Below are 17,419 nucleotides of genomic sequence, written 5' to 3' on the forward strand. Positions count from 1 at the left end.
TCAAACAGAAAAATCATCAAGCCCCTATAAACTTAAAAGATCAAGTCCCTACGAGGTTGCCTACGATATAATGATCTTGTCCCTTCGGTAAATATGATGATAGTCCCTACGAGTTGCTAAAGACACCCCTTCTGTTGCCTTCATTGACCATACGATGACCCTACGCCCGTCCCTTAAACACATCCAAGGTAATGACTACCTATTCCTTAATAATAGGGACAGTCTTACCATTGAAAGAATATACGAGAACACGAAAGACTTAATCTATGGTAGGTATCTCATAGTTACTTGCTCACACTTTTCAAAATTACTTTTACACCTCACAATTTCTAAACTAGGCTTTGTATACACCCATACGAGGGTCATTACAAAGTACTTAAAGAAATTTTTCTAATCACACACTACACTCTTGCAAACAAACAAAGTGAGCTAAGTAACTAAGAGCCCATGGATAACCATGGATATAAAGGGTGCTAATACCTTCCCTTTGTATAACCTACCCCCCGAACTCAAAATCTTTTTAAGGTCTTTCCTGTTCTTTTATGTCCTTTCCTTTTGGATAAAATAAAAGTCGGTGGCGACTCTTGCTATCCGCAACATTTAACTAAAGTCAGTTCTCCCACCGTGTTACAGAACTGGCGACTCTGCTGGGGATTTAATAAAAGAGGGGTACCCTTAGGAATTAGATCACTTTAAAATTGTTTGCCTTGTTTGCTTTATACTTATCTGTTGGGTGCTCTTATATGTGAAAGACCCTAACCCGGATCTAGTGTACCTTAGGTAAATGGCAATAGACCAAGGAAACTGTACGGCGTATATCGATATGGTTGATCTGGTGGCCATAGTTAGTGTGACTTCTTGGTTGGTGCTTATGTTCCTTAAGCAAGTTGAGGATAATATGAGGCTGCCATATGTTGTCAATACACTAACTGACTTTTAGAACCCTAGTCATCCCATCTTGGCCTTTAGAAAGTAGTGAGATAACCGGCTTTGGTGAAGACTGAAGTTGGTTGATACTCGATACTACACTCATTGAGATCCTAAACTTGGAGGGTTTTGGTTGGCAAGTAAGTTGCCTACTGAACAACCACCCTTGTGAAGGATCAATGATTTTGAGATCCCTTAGAACCTGGTTACTTTTGTAAGACAGGATGAATCAACTAAACTTCAGGGGAGGGTACTTACCTTTAAACCTCATGCAAGCCTTCAAACCTAGGGCTATTGTGTGACTTGTTTGTGTGTGCCACATGTTTGTGATTGAGCATAACATCATAGCATCATCATGCATCATAAGCATAGCATTTTCACTAACCATTTCAAGGACCAAAGGATTTATCTTTGTTCTTTGTTGCAGGGCATGGCTTCTGCTCGTAGGAATACTATCCGGATCAACTCTGTAGGAATACCTCCTAAGCTTAAGGAATTGGTCTCTCAAGTTTCTGAAAACTCCCAGTTCATCAAGAGGCATGGTCACCTACTGGATCTAGTCACTTCAGGGTTCAATGAAGACATGATGAGTGTCCTGTTTCAGTTCTTTGACCCTAAACATCATTGCTTCACATTTCCCGACTATCAGCTGGTTCCTACAATGGAAGAGTTCTCCAAGCTTCTGGGTATACCTATTCTTGATCAGAAACCCTTCACAGGCTTGGAAAAAGAGCCTAAACCTGAAGTCATTGTTGCAGCCTTACATTTAAAGAAATCAGACATTGTCCTAGAAACAAGGAGTGGAGTTAAGGGTATTCTTGCTAAGGTATTGATGGAGAAAGCTCAAGTATTCCTGAAGGCTATGAGTTATGATGCTTTTGAGGAGATCTTAGCCCTATCGATTTATGGCTTAGTATTGTTCCCCAATCCAGACCAGTTCATAGACGTACACGCCATCAACATATTTCTGACTCGCAATCCAGTGCCTACATTACTTGGAGACATCTTACACTCTCTTCATACCCGTACTACGAAGGCACGAGGAACTCTGATGTGTTGCATACCTCTATTATCTAGGTGGTTTATTTCTCACCTTCCTCGATCAGTGATGAAGAATGAACAAGGGTTCAGGTGGTCCAAGAGGATTATGTCACTTTCTTATTCAGATATTCATTGGTGCTCTAGATCTATGGAGAATGTTACCATCATTGACCGTTGTGGGGAGTTCCCTAATGTGCCACTCCTTGGCATAAGAGGGGGCATTACCTACAACCCTTCTTTAGCTCTACGTCAGTTTGGTTACGCTCGGACTGATGGTCCTCATGACATGCTTATTCAGGGTATTGTGTTCGACTACGACAACGATCTTCAAGGTTACCGTCAAAGGTTCATACGAGCATGGGGTAAAGTGAACAAGGTTGACAGCAAGACTTTGGAACCCAAGTACACTATTCCTATGGAACCATATCTCAGATGGGTACGATCTCGTGCTCAGACTCTTATGATGCCATATCCTGCTATCCTGCCAGTTACCATGGAGCCTGTTGCTGAAGGAGATACTTCTTACATCATTCTTCATCCAGACATGCCCACTGACATGGAAGAGTTACAGAGGTCCTGGATCCAGTTGAAGGAGCAAAAAGATACTTTTGAGACTCATTACAAGGCAAGTCAGGAAAGAATCCTAGAGCTAACAAAACAACTTCACGAGGAGCGGAATCTCAACTCATACCTCAACACAAAGAGGAAACGTCCATGGGAGACTTAAAACCCCATTTTTTGTATTCATTTCATTTTTATTGTAAGCCCAAGGGGCAAACAAGTTTATTACTAATAAAAGTTTACTTTTTGGTGGTTTAAACAAATTTAAATCCTACGGTCCTTGAAAACATTGCATAAGCATCTACATACCATATTATTGCATCACAGGTTTCTTATGAACAGGTATCTTATCTTCTCGCTGTTTATTTCAGCAGAAATGGCTCTTGAACAGACTGTCAAGATCACTTCCAAGGGTCCTATCAAAATTACTGCTGAAGGCCTGGTGAAGACTGTTTCTGAAGTTAGAGTGCCTCCCATGATTATTACCACTCCTGGCCCTATTCCTTATACTTCTGATAAAGCTATACCCTGGAATTACGGTTCTGATGTTTATATCCATGGTGTTAAGCAGGAACCTTTAACTGATACACCTGTTACTGATGATAACCTTGATGTTGATAATATTGCTGGATCTAGTAAGATCACCAGAAGTGGAGGAATTTTCTCTCCTCCAGCTACCTCAAAAAATACAGTTCTTCCAACTACTACCTCCACTCCTGAGCCAAGTACTGATGCTCGAGGCAAAGGTCTTGTGGTTGAACCTGTGCAAGCTGAAGCACCGACTGCTGAAAATCTCTCTAAACAGATGGAAGAAGTGTTGAAGATCATTCGTAAGAGTGATTATGATATTGTTGACCAGTTGGGGCATACTCCCTCCAAAATTTCCATGTTGTCTTTGTTGCTGTGTTCTGAGGCTCATGCTAAAGCCTTGATCAAATTCTTAAGGACTGCTCATGTACCAAATGAAATTTCTGTGGATCAATTTGAAAATTGTGTTGCACATCTGACTTATGATAATGGGTTAGGTTTTTCTGATGCTGACTTGACTCCTGCCAAAATAAACCATAACAGAGCTTTACATATCTCCATTGAATGTAGGGGCACTACCTTGACTCATGTGTTAATAGACAATGGCTCTTCATTGAATGTACTTCCCAAAGAGGTTCTGAACAAGCTCAGTCCTGAAGATGCTGTGTTAAGACCAAGTAATATAGTGGTGAGAGCCTTTGATGGCTCAAGCAGAGTGGTGCATGGAGAAATAGATCTCCCGATCAAAGTAGGCTCTCAAGTCTTCGATTCTACCTTCTATGTAATGGATATTCGTCCTGCGTACTCTTGTTTGCTTGGGCGCCCCTGGATCCATGGGGCAGGTGCTGTGACCTCCACTCTACATCAGAAGTTGAGATATCCAGTGAAGGGAAAGATCGTAACTGTTTATGGAGAGGAAGAATATATGGTCAGTCATGTGAATACATTTAAGTATGTTGAAGTGGAAGGTGAATATGTTGAGACTCCTTGCCAGACATTTGAAGTAGTTCCTTGGGTCGTTCCCGCTACTGAAGCTCCTCCTGTGGTTAAAAGAGTTCCTGTGGTTACCAGAGTACCTCCTACAATGGCTTCCCTCAAAGATGCTAGAGCTGTGGTTGAAGAAGGTGGTTGTACTATTTGGGGTCAGCTTCCCGACATTCCTTACAAGTCTGACAAGTTTGGTCTGGGTTTCACTGCAGAGTCCCAGAAGGCTGTTCGTCGTGCTCGTGCTGTTCGTATCGCCAATCCCGGGAACATGAAAGATCAAATCAATGTTGCGGGTGACTATAATGAATACTACAATCTGGATAACTGGATTTTTCCTACTGTGGGTGATGGGCTCAACAATTGGAAGACTGAAGACGTTATTCCTATCTCCTTTAGTCAGGAGTAAATACTATTACTGTGTTGTTATTTTTAAGTTTGTAATTTTGAACAATTAAACTTTTAAGCCTTGTGCCTTACCCGGGGCACAATGGTATGCTTGTTTCGGGATGTCATTTCATTTGCATACTTCATTCAACAAAAATCAATGGACGTTTCGTTTTCGTAAATATTGGGCTCTTTGTTTTTCTTTTATTTTATTTTCATCAGCTATGTGTTCTTACACACACCCACATCACTAAAATGCAGATCCTCATCCACTCTGGAGCCTGTTGATAACAGTTCTACTATTGCCAATTATTTTTTCTAGAATCCGATCTATCAAGCTGAAGATGGAAAGGATGAAGATTGTGAAGTACCTGTAGAGCTTGCTAGGTTATTACAACAAGAAGAGAAAGTTACACAGCCGCATGAGGAATCAATTGAGGTTGTAAATCTGGGTACTGAAGTAGACAAGAAAGAAGTCAAAATAGGAGCAGGCTTGGAAAACAGTGTCAAAGAAAGATTGAGTCAGATGTTACGTGACTATGTAGAGGTTTTCGCTGGAAAAATCAAGAGATGATATGGAATGATGAATGTCAAGAAGCTTTTGAAAAAATCAAGAAGTATCTCCAAGAACCTATAAATCTGATGCCACTAGTTGAAGGAAGACCTCTAATCATGTATTTGACCGTGTTAGAAAATTCAATAGGGTGTGTGTTGGGGCAACATGACGAGTCTGGTCGAAAAGAGCATGCAATATACTACCTTAGCAAAAGGTACCGACTGTGAAACAAGATACTCACAGCTCGAGAAAGCTTGCTATGCTTTGGCTTAGGCTGCTCGCCGACTAAGACAGTATATGTTGAATCATACCACTTTATTGATTTCTAAGATGGATCTTATCAAATATACATCTGAGAAACCTGCTCTCTCCGGAAGAACAACAAGATGATTGCTGAACTCTGCACGCAGTTCAAAATAAAACACCATAACTCTTCTCCGTACCGGACAAAGATGAATGGCGCCGTGGAGGCTGCTAATAAGAATATTAAGAAGATCATACAAAAGATGACAGTAACATACAAAGACTGGCATGAGATGTTACCCTTTGCTCTTCATGGTTATCGCACTTCAGTGCGCACTTTGACAGGGGCAACTCCTTTCTCTTTGGTCTACGGAATGGAAGTCGTGTTACCAGTGGAAGTTCAGATTCCCTCTCTAAGAATCATGAAAGAGGCAGGTTTAGACGAGGATGAATGGATTCAGACTCGACTCGACCAGATAAATTTGATTGATGAGAAGAGGTTGGCAGCTGTTTGTCATGGTCAGATGTACCAGAAACGGATGATCAAAGCTTTCAATAAGAAGGTTAAGCGAAAGGTATATCAGGCTGGTGACTTGGTAATCAAGCGTATCATACTACCACAGGGTGATCCTAGGGGCAAGTGGACTCCTACATATGAAGGACCATTTGTGGTCAAAAGAGTATTCTCAGGAGGTGTCATGATGCTTACTACTATGGATGGTGAAGACTTTCCACAGCCTGTAAACGCAGACATAGTTAAAAAATACTACGCATAAAAAGAGACCCGCTAGGTTGACTGGCCTAGGCAAAAATAAGGGCATCCCGGCAAACCAAAAGGGTTCGGGCAAAAATTAGGGATATATATAAAAAAATGTACACCCGGCAAGTCGAAAACCTGAAAAGGCGGCTTGGGCAAAAAAGGGTATCCCGGTGGATTGAAAACCTGAAAGGGCAATCCAGGCAAAAGTTAGGGATTAAAGCGTATGACTATGTCTCGTTTGGATCACTCATGTAACTTCAACTGATGGTGCTACCTAAATCAAGTTCAAACAGATAAAGATCAATCCAATCGTTTCTGTCTCAACAGCAGAAGATGAGATATTTGAAGATAATGGCAATAGTAGAATTGAAACTCAATAGGATCATTTTTCACATAGTTGTTTTCTTTGTTTTATAAAAAAAAATTACGACAAATTCCTCTTACTAGGATTTCTGTCTCCTTGTACAAACTTGCCTATGTATAGGTCACTTTGTGATATAAATAAAATTTCATCTTTGAATCCAGATTTACTTTTACTCTATTTACATAAGCGAAAACGTCCATTGGTTGTGTTTGAATGTATGTATGCTTTTGAATACGATTGATGTCTACCAGAAATGCATAAAATGCAGTAATAGTATTTACTAAGGACGAACGAGGGTAGTAGTTCAACGAAGCTTCGCCGGTTCATCCCCACTACAAATCCCAGTAGAGCAAATCTATCTTTATAGATGCTTCGAATTACGTCTCCCCTTGAATTTATGTCCATCTCTTTTATCCTCAGTCGGGATACTCAGGAACTTATTCCTTCAATAGAAGTACGACGAACGAATACGGGAAGTGACAAATACTATACTATCAAACAAGACGGGAACGAGTTCCTCATATTCTTCAGCAACGAATCGGGATTTATTTTCCCTAGCCGGCAGTTGTTATACAAAGATATCCGGACGCTTCAGGCCGCATGATTCATACATACATCATTTACATCATACTATAGTATATCCATAAGTGCATAATACATTTACTTAGATGCACCATGCCATGCATGCATACATATTGCATAAACTAACCTTTTCCTTGCAGGATGGTTATATACAGATAAAATACTATCAACAATTCACAACAGGTCAGAAACGATCTATACGAAGATCTAGTGTTGATACTTAATCATTACTCAAGGTGTCCTTGGATAGTAGGCAAACGGTCTATACGAAGATTTATTCCCTAGTCCAGGATGTTTTCAGGAGAGTTAATCCTGATACTCTTTTGTCCTCGGATAGTAGGCAAACGGTCTATACGAAGATCTATTCCCTAGTCCAGGATATTTTCAGGAGATTTCATCCTGACACTCTTTTGTTCTTGGATATTAGGCAAACGGTCTATACGAAGATTTATTCCCTAATCCAGGATATTTCCAGAAGAGATAATCATCACGAAGATTTATTTCTACTGGTCTATTCAACAATTCAAAACAGTTCAGAGACGATCTATACGAAGGTCTAGTGCTGATACTTAATTCAGAAAGAAATCGCCACGAAGATTTGGTTCTGACACTTAAATTAAAAGTATGTTCTTAGATACGATTCAGAGACGGCCTATACGAAGACCTAGTACTGATATCCAGTATCAACATCAAGATATTATCACCTCCTGATATTATGGATGGCATCTATAAGCCCATCTCCAGTTCTTCCAAGTGGCATCTTCAAGCCCACTTAAGCATATACAACCAGTCATCAGTGTTACTTTACGCACCGGCGAGTGCAAATTTTTGGGCTTTTGTGTTCAATCCCCTTCAACCTTCCAAGTCACGAATGGCACACAGGCCAATCTAACTCCTCAGGTTTCAGAAAATTGAACAGGGGCAGCTGTTGCACCCCAAAATTTGCCCTCTATTTTTAACTCTAACCAATTTTTTGTTTCACATTCATTTGCATCATCTTCATAGCATAACATTTTTTTCTATCTTAATATTAGCCGGAATAATTTTTCGGAATTTACAAACAGACTGGTCAAATTAACTTTTTAACTGTGCCTAAAATTAGTCAACGAAAAAATGTCAAGTTTAAGTTTGCAAATGTCGGTAACATTAATCTGCGGTTCACGTGGTTTAATTTGACATGCTAAAAATATTTTTACGACTATTTTTGGTCATATGTTGATCAGTCTGAGCGGTTTAAACGGTCATAATTTTTATTTCAAAATCCGACCAAACGCTGTATTTTTCCGAGTCATTTATTTCGCGCTGATTATTTTGACATGTTCATTTTATTTTTTCGAGCATTTTGGTACCCGACTTTTATTTTTTTTGAGTCTATTTATTTTTATATTGGATCTAGAATAAATAAATAGGTTAATTAGTTTTTATTTTAATTTTAACTATTTTAATTATTTAACTTTATTCAGTTTTTAATTTAATATTGGGTTTCAAAATAAACTTAGGCCCATTATCATTAACCTAATTTGTTCCTATATATATTTACTAGCATGACTGATAGAGAGAGGCCGAAAGACAGAACGAAAAAGAGAAACTGAGAGTGGCTGATCTATACTATCGTACACACAGTTTGGTAATAGTTTATATATGATATATACTTTATCTATTTTGTTGATATATTTGATTATGTTTTCGGATCGGATCGTGTCAATACGCCGTTTTCACATATACGTGTATGAGGCGTGACATTTGTGTTATCCGATCCAGTTGCGATGATCGCAATTTTGCGCTAGCAACGCCGTTATTTTTTTTAATTCATATTTTTTTTTTATATATATACATATATTTAGATCTGCACATTTTTTTCATAACTAACTACCCTGATTTTTTCTAAACCCTGACAATTTCGCCACAAACTCTAAATTTCAAACCTAAAACTTTAACGTGTTATTTCCTTTAAACCATAAACTTTTTCTTAAACCTTAACAAACCTTATTATTATTTCCTATTTTCGCTCATATTTATGTTATTCATACACCGTAACTGCTTCGCCCTTGTAATATTTTAAGTTTTAACTTGTAATATTTTCAGTTTTACTTTTCGCCATCTTTATTATGTAACTGCACCAAAGCGTTGTAATAATTAGGGTTTTATTTTCTGCCATTGATTTTCTACCATTTTATTTTTCTGCCATTTATTTTTCTACCATTTAAATTCCTGCCATTGATCCTATATTAACTGCGTGGTTTAGTAATGTAGGGCGTGAAAACCTACTAAATTAATTATTTAATATTTTTCTATAACCTTTATTTTTTTTTTGTAAATAAATAATAAATACTAACTATTTTAATAACTTTTTTTTTATTACTTATAATAATAAATCCTTATATATTTTGTAAATAAAATCTAATTGACCATTTTTCTAATTGAATAATAATAATAAACCTATTAATCTAATAATTTGATATTTTCTATAATCTTTATTTATTTTGTAAATAACAAACTTAATATTTTTCATATAACTCTTTTATTTTATAATTTATACATTAATATATTTTAAATTCTTTTATTATTACTAATTTATTTTAAACTCATATTTTTCTAATAACTTCTAAAAAAAAATCTAACTTGTTTAACTTAAAATAATTTCTTTTAAAATTCTAACCTTTTTATTATCACTTTATTATTATTGTTATTTTATTATTGCTTTATTACCATTGTTTATTTATTATTTTATTATTATTTGCTTTTATCTATTCTATTTTTGCTTCATTATTTTCCTTATTTTAATTTTGTTTTATTTATAATATTAGGAACAAATGTATAGGTTGTAAATTTATTCTTTCTCGCCTGATTATTATGTATTTGTCTCATAGCCATGTAATAGTTTAGGAATTTATTTTCCTTGCTTTTATTTTTGTAAATATTTATTGCGTGGTTAGTAATTTAGGGAGTGCAAAAAAACTAACTGTAAATAATTGAACTTAGAAAATTAAATTCAAGACAAATATATGAAAAATAACACTCACACACGTAAGTCGATCTTTGATCGCCATATGTACTTCCTAGGGTATTCCTCTTGGTTGCCTTCTTTAAATGGTCAAGTCCCTCGAAAATAGGGGTGTCTTAAGCAAAGTCCCTTCAAACAGAAAAATCATCAAGTCCCTATAAACTTAAAAGATCAAGTCCCTACGAGGTTGCCTACGATATAATGATCTTGTCCCTTCGGTAAATATGATGATAGTCCCTACGAGTTGCTAAAGATGTAACACCCCGATAAAAATAAGATAATTATTTAATTTGAGTTAATATTATTTTATTAATTTAATTAAATAATTGGAATTATTGGATTATTATTATTATTATTATTGGAATAATAATTATTGGAAAATATATATAAGTTGGAAATAAGGAAAAAGAGTTCCATTTTGGTAAAGAGGGTTTTCACGTGAAAGCAGAGAAGCGGCTGAAAAGAGGAAAAGGGCAAAGAGGCAGAGCAAGAGGAAGAAGGTTGGAGAAGAGAAGAGCTTGGAGCTCAAAGATTTGCCGGATTAATCAGGTAAAGGGGGTTTATCGTCGTTTAATGGGTATTATGGGTTAGCATGTAATGGGTAGTGATAAACCGTTGAATTGACCCTAATTGGGATTGTGAATGCTGAAAATTATGTTGGATAAACTGTGTTAAAAACTGTAATTGAATCGATAGTCGTGTGAGTCGTAATTTGCTGGACGTATAGCTTGTTACGGAATTGGAATCGGAGGTCCGGAAGTCCTCCAACGGCGGAAAATGCGGAGAATTCTGCATTCTGCTTTGTGTTAGCGCAGGAACAGCTTTCTGTCTTGCGTTAACCGGTTAACCCAGGGTGTTAACCGGTTAACACTGTGTTGTATTGTGTAAAATTGTTGTTTTGTCTGCGTTAACCGGTTAACCCAGGGTGTTAACCGGTTAACACTGTTGTGATTTCTGAGATATTGCTGTTCTGTCTGCGTTAACCGGTTAACCCAGGGCGTTAACCGGTTAACACTGTTAAGTTTTGGGCAGGAAGCGTGTTTGTGCTGCGTTAACCGGTTAACCCAGGGCGTTAACCGGTTAACACTGTTGAAAAGTGGAAAAATTGTTATTTAAAATGTTGTGTGCCTAATTGATGGTTGCCTATATCGGTGTGTGATATAGTAGGGATCATTTCCCACTGTTTTGAGCAGTAGAGGTATTAGTAGAGTGTGCTAATACTGTGATTAATTATTTGACATGATATGATGTTTGATAAATGTGTTGATGATGTCTGATGGTATGCATAATGTTGTGAATGTATATATTATGCATGTATTTGTGAATGGACTGTTGTATGGCTTAGAGTGTGAGCATATGTCCATTGTGGATTGTTGTTGATGTTGCATTGCTAGATGATTAGCGTGCATAGCATAGCCCTTGGGGTTGTAGCTAATTCCCATGGTGAGGAATTAGTGAGTGAATCATTGTGGATTCGTTGTTGATGTTTGCATGCTAGGTGATTAGTGTGCATAGCATAGCCTTTGGGGCTGTAGCTAATTCCCATGGTGAGGAATTAGTGAGTGAGTCACTAGATCTCAAATGAGTGGGACTAGTGAGCTTAGTAGCCGTATCTGGATTTGATCGGTGAGCTTAAACTATATGTTCAAGAATAGTCGGTACCGCATGTGTGGAGTCTCATTGCATAATGTATGTATGGCGTATAATATGAATGGATGTATTCCAATATTATACGTGTGGTTGTGTTGACATTGAGTATGAGTATGAATTGTGTAGTATTGAGTATGATAATTGGGTTGATGTGCCGTTACTGAATGTGTGATATGATTAGGGTGATTAATGTGTTAAATTACTTAACATGACATGATATTTTATAATGCTTACTATATCGATTGAGGAACTCACCCTTACAACTATTTTTCAGGTAACGAGCAATGAGTTGAGTAGAAGCTAATGCTTGGAGTCTAGTGTAGTCTCCTTAGTGGGTCATGCTCTAATAGATGTAACATCGGGAGGGAACATTTTAATTGTATTGTTGATGATTGTTGAACCAGTTTACATGTAGTATGTTGCATGTTTTGAATGATCGATTTGATCTCTATCCGCTGCGTATTATGCAACTGTTTTAATTGATAAATAAATGAGCATGACAAGCTACTTTGATGAATAGTGTGAAATATTGTGTGACACCCTTAATTGCATATTTACTCTGATAGATACATATTTGTTATTTTGATTAAATATTTGGGGTATTTTAGAAGGGTGTTACATTAGTGGTATCAGAGCATAGTTGGTCGAGTCGAGTCGTAATTATTCTGTTCCCCTGTACGGGATAGAGATTGTGTAACCCTATCAATACTTATTGTTTTAGTTTGTTGGGTTTTCAGAATAGAGATGGCTGGAAGAGGTAGAGACGATGCTGCGATTGCTGAGGCTCTGGGTATGCTGGCTGGAGTACTTGGAGGGAATCCGAATGTTGTGGGAATGGGAGCTGCTCGTCAATTGAGCGCGTTCCAGAAGAACAATCCTCCAATGTTCAAGGGAGCATACGATCCAGATGGCGCTCAGAAGTGGTTGAAGGAGATAGAGAGAATCTTCCGAGTGACTGAGTGTGCCGATAACCAGAAGGTCAGGTTCGGTACGCACATGCTGTCAGAAGAAGCAGATGATTGGTGGGTTGCTACCCGCACTGAGTTGGAAACTACTGGGAATGCTGAGATCACTTGGGCTGTATTCAGAGAGAGATTTCTGAGGAAGTACTTTCCAGAGGATGTCAGAGCAAAGAAAGAGATAGAGTTCTTGGAATTGAAACAGGGTAACAGGTCTGTTACTGAGTATGCTGCTAAGTTCACAGAGCTGTCAAAGTATTATACTCCCTATAATGAGGCTACTGGAGAATTTTCGAAATGTGTGAAGTTTGAGAACGGGTTACGTCCCGAGATCAAGCAGGCTATTGGATACCAACGGATCAGAGTGTTTTCTGACTTGGTTGACTGTTGCAGGATTTTTGAACAGGATTCCAAAGCCAGAGCAGAGAGCTATCAGCAAAGGGTTGATAGGAAAGGCAAGAATCAGAATGATCGTGGAAAACCGTATGCAGCTGGCAAAGGTTTTCAGAAGCAGAGTGGGATGAAGAGGCCTAGTGGGGGAGACTCTAGCGCCCCTGCTAAGTGTTATAGATGTGGTTGGGTTGGACATCGTGTCCATGAGTGTACCAGTGCTGAGATGAAATGTTTCAAGTGTGGCAAAGGTGGTCATTTGGCTGCAGAGTGCCGGTTGAAGACTGTAACTTGTTTCAACTGTGGAGAGGTGGGTCATATCAGTCCACAGTGTCCTAAGCCGAAGAAAGAGAATCAGTCAGGAGGCAAGGTCTTTGCCTTATCGGGTTCTGAGACTTCTGCAGATGATCGTTTGATCAGAGGTACGTGTTATATTAATGGCTTTCCTCTTGTAGCTATTATCGACACAGGTGCTACTCATTCCTTTATATCTTTGGATTGTGCTGTGAAACTTAAGTTAGAGATATCTGAGATGCATGGTAGTATGGTGATTGATACTCCTGCGAAGGGTTCAGTGACTACTACTTCAGTTTGTTTAAATTGTCCTTTGAGTATTTTTGGTAGAGACTTTGGGATGGACCTTGTGTGTCTTCCACTAGTGCAGATTGACGTTATCTTGGGTATGAACTGGTTGGTGTCTAACCGGGTTTCTATCAACTGTTTTGATAACACTGTGATCTTTCCTGAGAATGAGGAAGGAAAGAGTTTGTTTCTATCAGCGAGGCAGGTGAATGAGGCAGTAGCAGATGGGGCAGAGTTGTTTATGCTGTTAGCGACTTTGGAGGCTAAAGATAAACTGGCGATTTGCGATCTAGCCGTGGTATGTGATTTTCCTGATGTGTTTCCAGAAGAAGTGAATGAATTACCGCCAGAGCGTGAAGTTGAGTTCTCGATTGATTTGGTACCTGGTACTAGACCGATATCGATGGCTCCGTACCGTATGTCTGCTGTTGAGTTAACTGAATTGAAGAGTCAGTTGGAAGATCTGTTGGATAAGAAATTTATTCGTCCGAGTGTGTCACCGTGGGGTGCACCAGTGTTATTGGTTAAGAAGAAAGAAGGTACTATGAGGTTGTGTGTGGACTACAGGCAACTGAATAAAGTGACGATCAAGAATCGGTATCCTTTGCCGAGGATTGATGATTTGATGGATCAGTTGGTTGGTGCGAGTGTGTTCAGCAAAATAGATTTGAGATCTGGGTATCATCAGATACGTGTGAAAACTGAGGATATTCAGAAGACTGCTTTCAGAACAAGGTATGGACATTATGAGTATTCTGTGATGCCTTTTGGTGTGACTAATGCGCCTGGAGTGTTTATGGAGTATATGAATAGGATTTTCCATCCGTACCTAGATCAGTTTGTTGTGGTGTTTATTGACGATATTTTGGTGTATTCGAAATCTGAAGAAGAGCATGCTGAGCAATTGAGAGTGGTTTTAGAAGTTCTCCGAAAAAAGAAGTTATTTGCTAAACTGTCTAAGTGTGAATTTTGGTTAGAAGAGGTTAGTTTTCTTGGTCATGTAATTTCAAGAGGTGGTGTTACTGTTGATCCTTCTAAGATAGAAGCGGTATCTAAGTGGGAAGCTCCGAAGTCTGTTGCTGAGATTCGAAGTTTCCTTGGATTGGCTGGTTATTATAGGAAGTTCATTGAGGGATTTTCTGAGTTGGCGTTACCGTTGACGATGTTGACCAGAAAGGGGCAAGCGTATGTTTGGGACTCAAAATGTGAAGAAGGTTTCCAAGAGTTAAAGAGAAGGTTAACTATTGCTCCTATTCTGATATTACCGAGTCCGTCGGAACCATTTGAGGTTTACTGTGATGCTTCATTGTTGGGTTTGGGTGGTGTGTTGATGCAGAATAAGCAGGTTATAGCTTATGCTTCGAGACAACTGAGGGTTCATGAGAGGAACTATCCGACACACGATTTAGAGTTGGCAGCTGTGGTATTTGTTCTGAAGTTATGGAGGCATTACTTGTATGGATCAAGATTTGAGGTTTTCAGTGACCATAAAAGTTTAAAGTATTTGTTTGATCAGAAAGAGCTGAATATGAGACAGAGGAGATGGTTAGAATTTCTGAAGGATTATGACTTTGGTTTGAATTACCATCCGGGTAAAGCAAACGTAGTGGTTGATGCATTGAGTCGGAAATCATTGCATATGTCTATGCTAATGGTTAAGGAATTGGATTTAATTGAGCAGTTTAGAGACTTGAGTTTGGTGTGTGAGAGTACTCACAATAGTGTTAAATTGGGGATGTTGAAATTAACGAGTGGTATTCTGGATGAGATTAGAGAGGGTCAGAAATCCGATGTGCTTTTGGTTGATAAGTTGACTCTAGTGAATCAAGGTCAAGGTGGTGAATTCAGAGTTGATGAGAATGGTGTTTTGAAATTTGGTAATCGGGTGTGTATTCCGGATGTTACCGAACTTAAGAAGAGTATTCTTGAAGATGTATCATGATTTGAAAAAGTTATTTTGGTGGCCGGGAATGAAAAGAGAAATTGCGAGTTTTGTTTATTCCTGTTTGACTTGTCAGAAGTCAAAGATTGAGCATCAGAAGCCGTCTGGGCTAATGCAACCGTTGGCTATTCCAGAGTGGAAGTGGGATAGTATCAGTATGGATTTTGTTTCTGGTTTACCGAGGACAAATAAGAATTGTGAAGCTATTTGGGTGATTGTTGATAGATTGACGAAATCGGCTCATTTCATTCCGATCAGAATGGATTATCCGTTAGAGAGATTAGCTGAGTTGTATATTGAGAAGATTGTAAGTTTGCATGGTATTCCGTCGAGTATTGTTTCGGACAGAGATCCTAGATTTACATCGAAGTTCTGGGAAGGTTTACAGAAGGCTATGGGAACTAAGCTGAGATTGAGTTCTGCATATCATCCGCAGACTGATGGTCAGACTGAGAGGACGATTCAGTCACTAGAGGATCTTTTGAGGGCTTGTGTTTTGGAAAAGGGAGGTGCTTGGGATTGTTATTTGCCTTTGATTGAGTTTACCTACAACAATAGTTTTCATTCGAGCATTGGTATGGCACCGTTTGAAGCTTTGTATGGTAGGAGATGTCGGACACCTTTATGTTGGTATGAGTCTGGTGAGAGTGCTGTGGTTGGACCGGAGATTGTTCAACAGACTACGGAAAAGATTAAGATGATTCAGGAGAAGATGAGAATTGCTCAGAGTTGTCAGAAGAGTTATCACGACAAGAGGAGGAAGTCACTTGAGTTCCAAGAGGGAGATCATGTGTTTCTTCGTGTTACTCCGATAACTGGGGTTGGTCGAGCTTTGAAGTCGAGGAAGTTGACACCTCGATTTATTGGCCCTTATCAGATTTTGGAGAGGATAGGGGAGGTAGCCTATCGTATCGCTTTACCGCCGTCACTTGCAAATTTGCATGAGGTTTTTCATGTGTCTCAGTTGAGGAGGTACATTCATGATCCGTCGCATGTAGTCCAAATAGATGATGTACAGGTGAGAGATAACCTGACTGTTGAAACATCACCTATGAGGATCGAGGATCGAGAGTTGAAGCAGTTGCGGGGTAAAGAGATTGCCTTGGTGAAGGTAGCTTGGGGAGGACCAGCAGGTGGCAATGTGACTTGGGAACTTGAGAGTCAGATGAAGGAGTCTTATCCGGAGTTATTCGCTTGAGGTATGTTTTCGAGGACGAAAACTCTTTTAGTGGGGGAGAGTTGTAACACCCCGATAAAAATAAGATAATTATTTAATTTGAATTAATATTATTTTATTAATTTAATTAAATAATTGGAATTATTGGATTATTATTATTATTATTATTGGAATAATAATTATTGGAAAATATATATAAGTTGGAAATAAGGAAAAAGAGTTCCATTTTGGTAAAGAGGGTTTTCACGTGAAAGCAGAGAAGCGGCTGAAAAGAGGAAAAGGGCAAAGAGGCAGAGCAAGAGGAAGAAGGTTGGAGAAGAGAAGAGCTTGGAGCTCAAAGATTTGCCGGATTAATCAGGTAAAGGGGGTTTATCGTCGTTTAATGGGTATTATGGGTTAGCATGTAATGGGTAGTGATAAACCGTTGAATTGACCCTAATTGGGATTGTGAATGCTGAAAATTATGTTGGATAAACTGTGTTAAAAACTGTAATTGAATCGATAGTCGTGTGAGTCGTAATTTGCTGGACGTATAGCTTGTTACGGAATTGGAATCGGAGGTCCGGAAGTCCTCCAACGGCGGAAAATGCGGAGAATTCTGCATTCTGCTTTGTGTTAGCGCAGGAACGGCTTTCTATCTTGCGTTAACCGGTTAACCCAGGGTGTTAACCGGTTAACACTGTGTTGTATTGTGTAAAATTGTTGTTTTGTCTGCGTTAACCGGTTAACCCAGGGTGTTAACCGGTTAACACTGTTGTGATTTCTGAGATATTGCTGTTCTG

Source organism: Lathyrus oleraceus, chromosome 7, assembly GCF_024323335.1.
Source record: "Lathyrus oleraceus cultivar Zhongwan6 chromosome 7, CAAS_Psat_ZW6_1.0, whole genome shotgun sequence".
NCBI classification, from domain to species: Eukaryota; Viridiplantae; Streptophyta; class Magnoliopsida; order Fabales; family Fabaceae; genus Lathyrus; species Lathyrus oleraceus.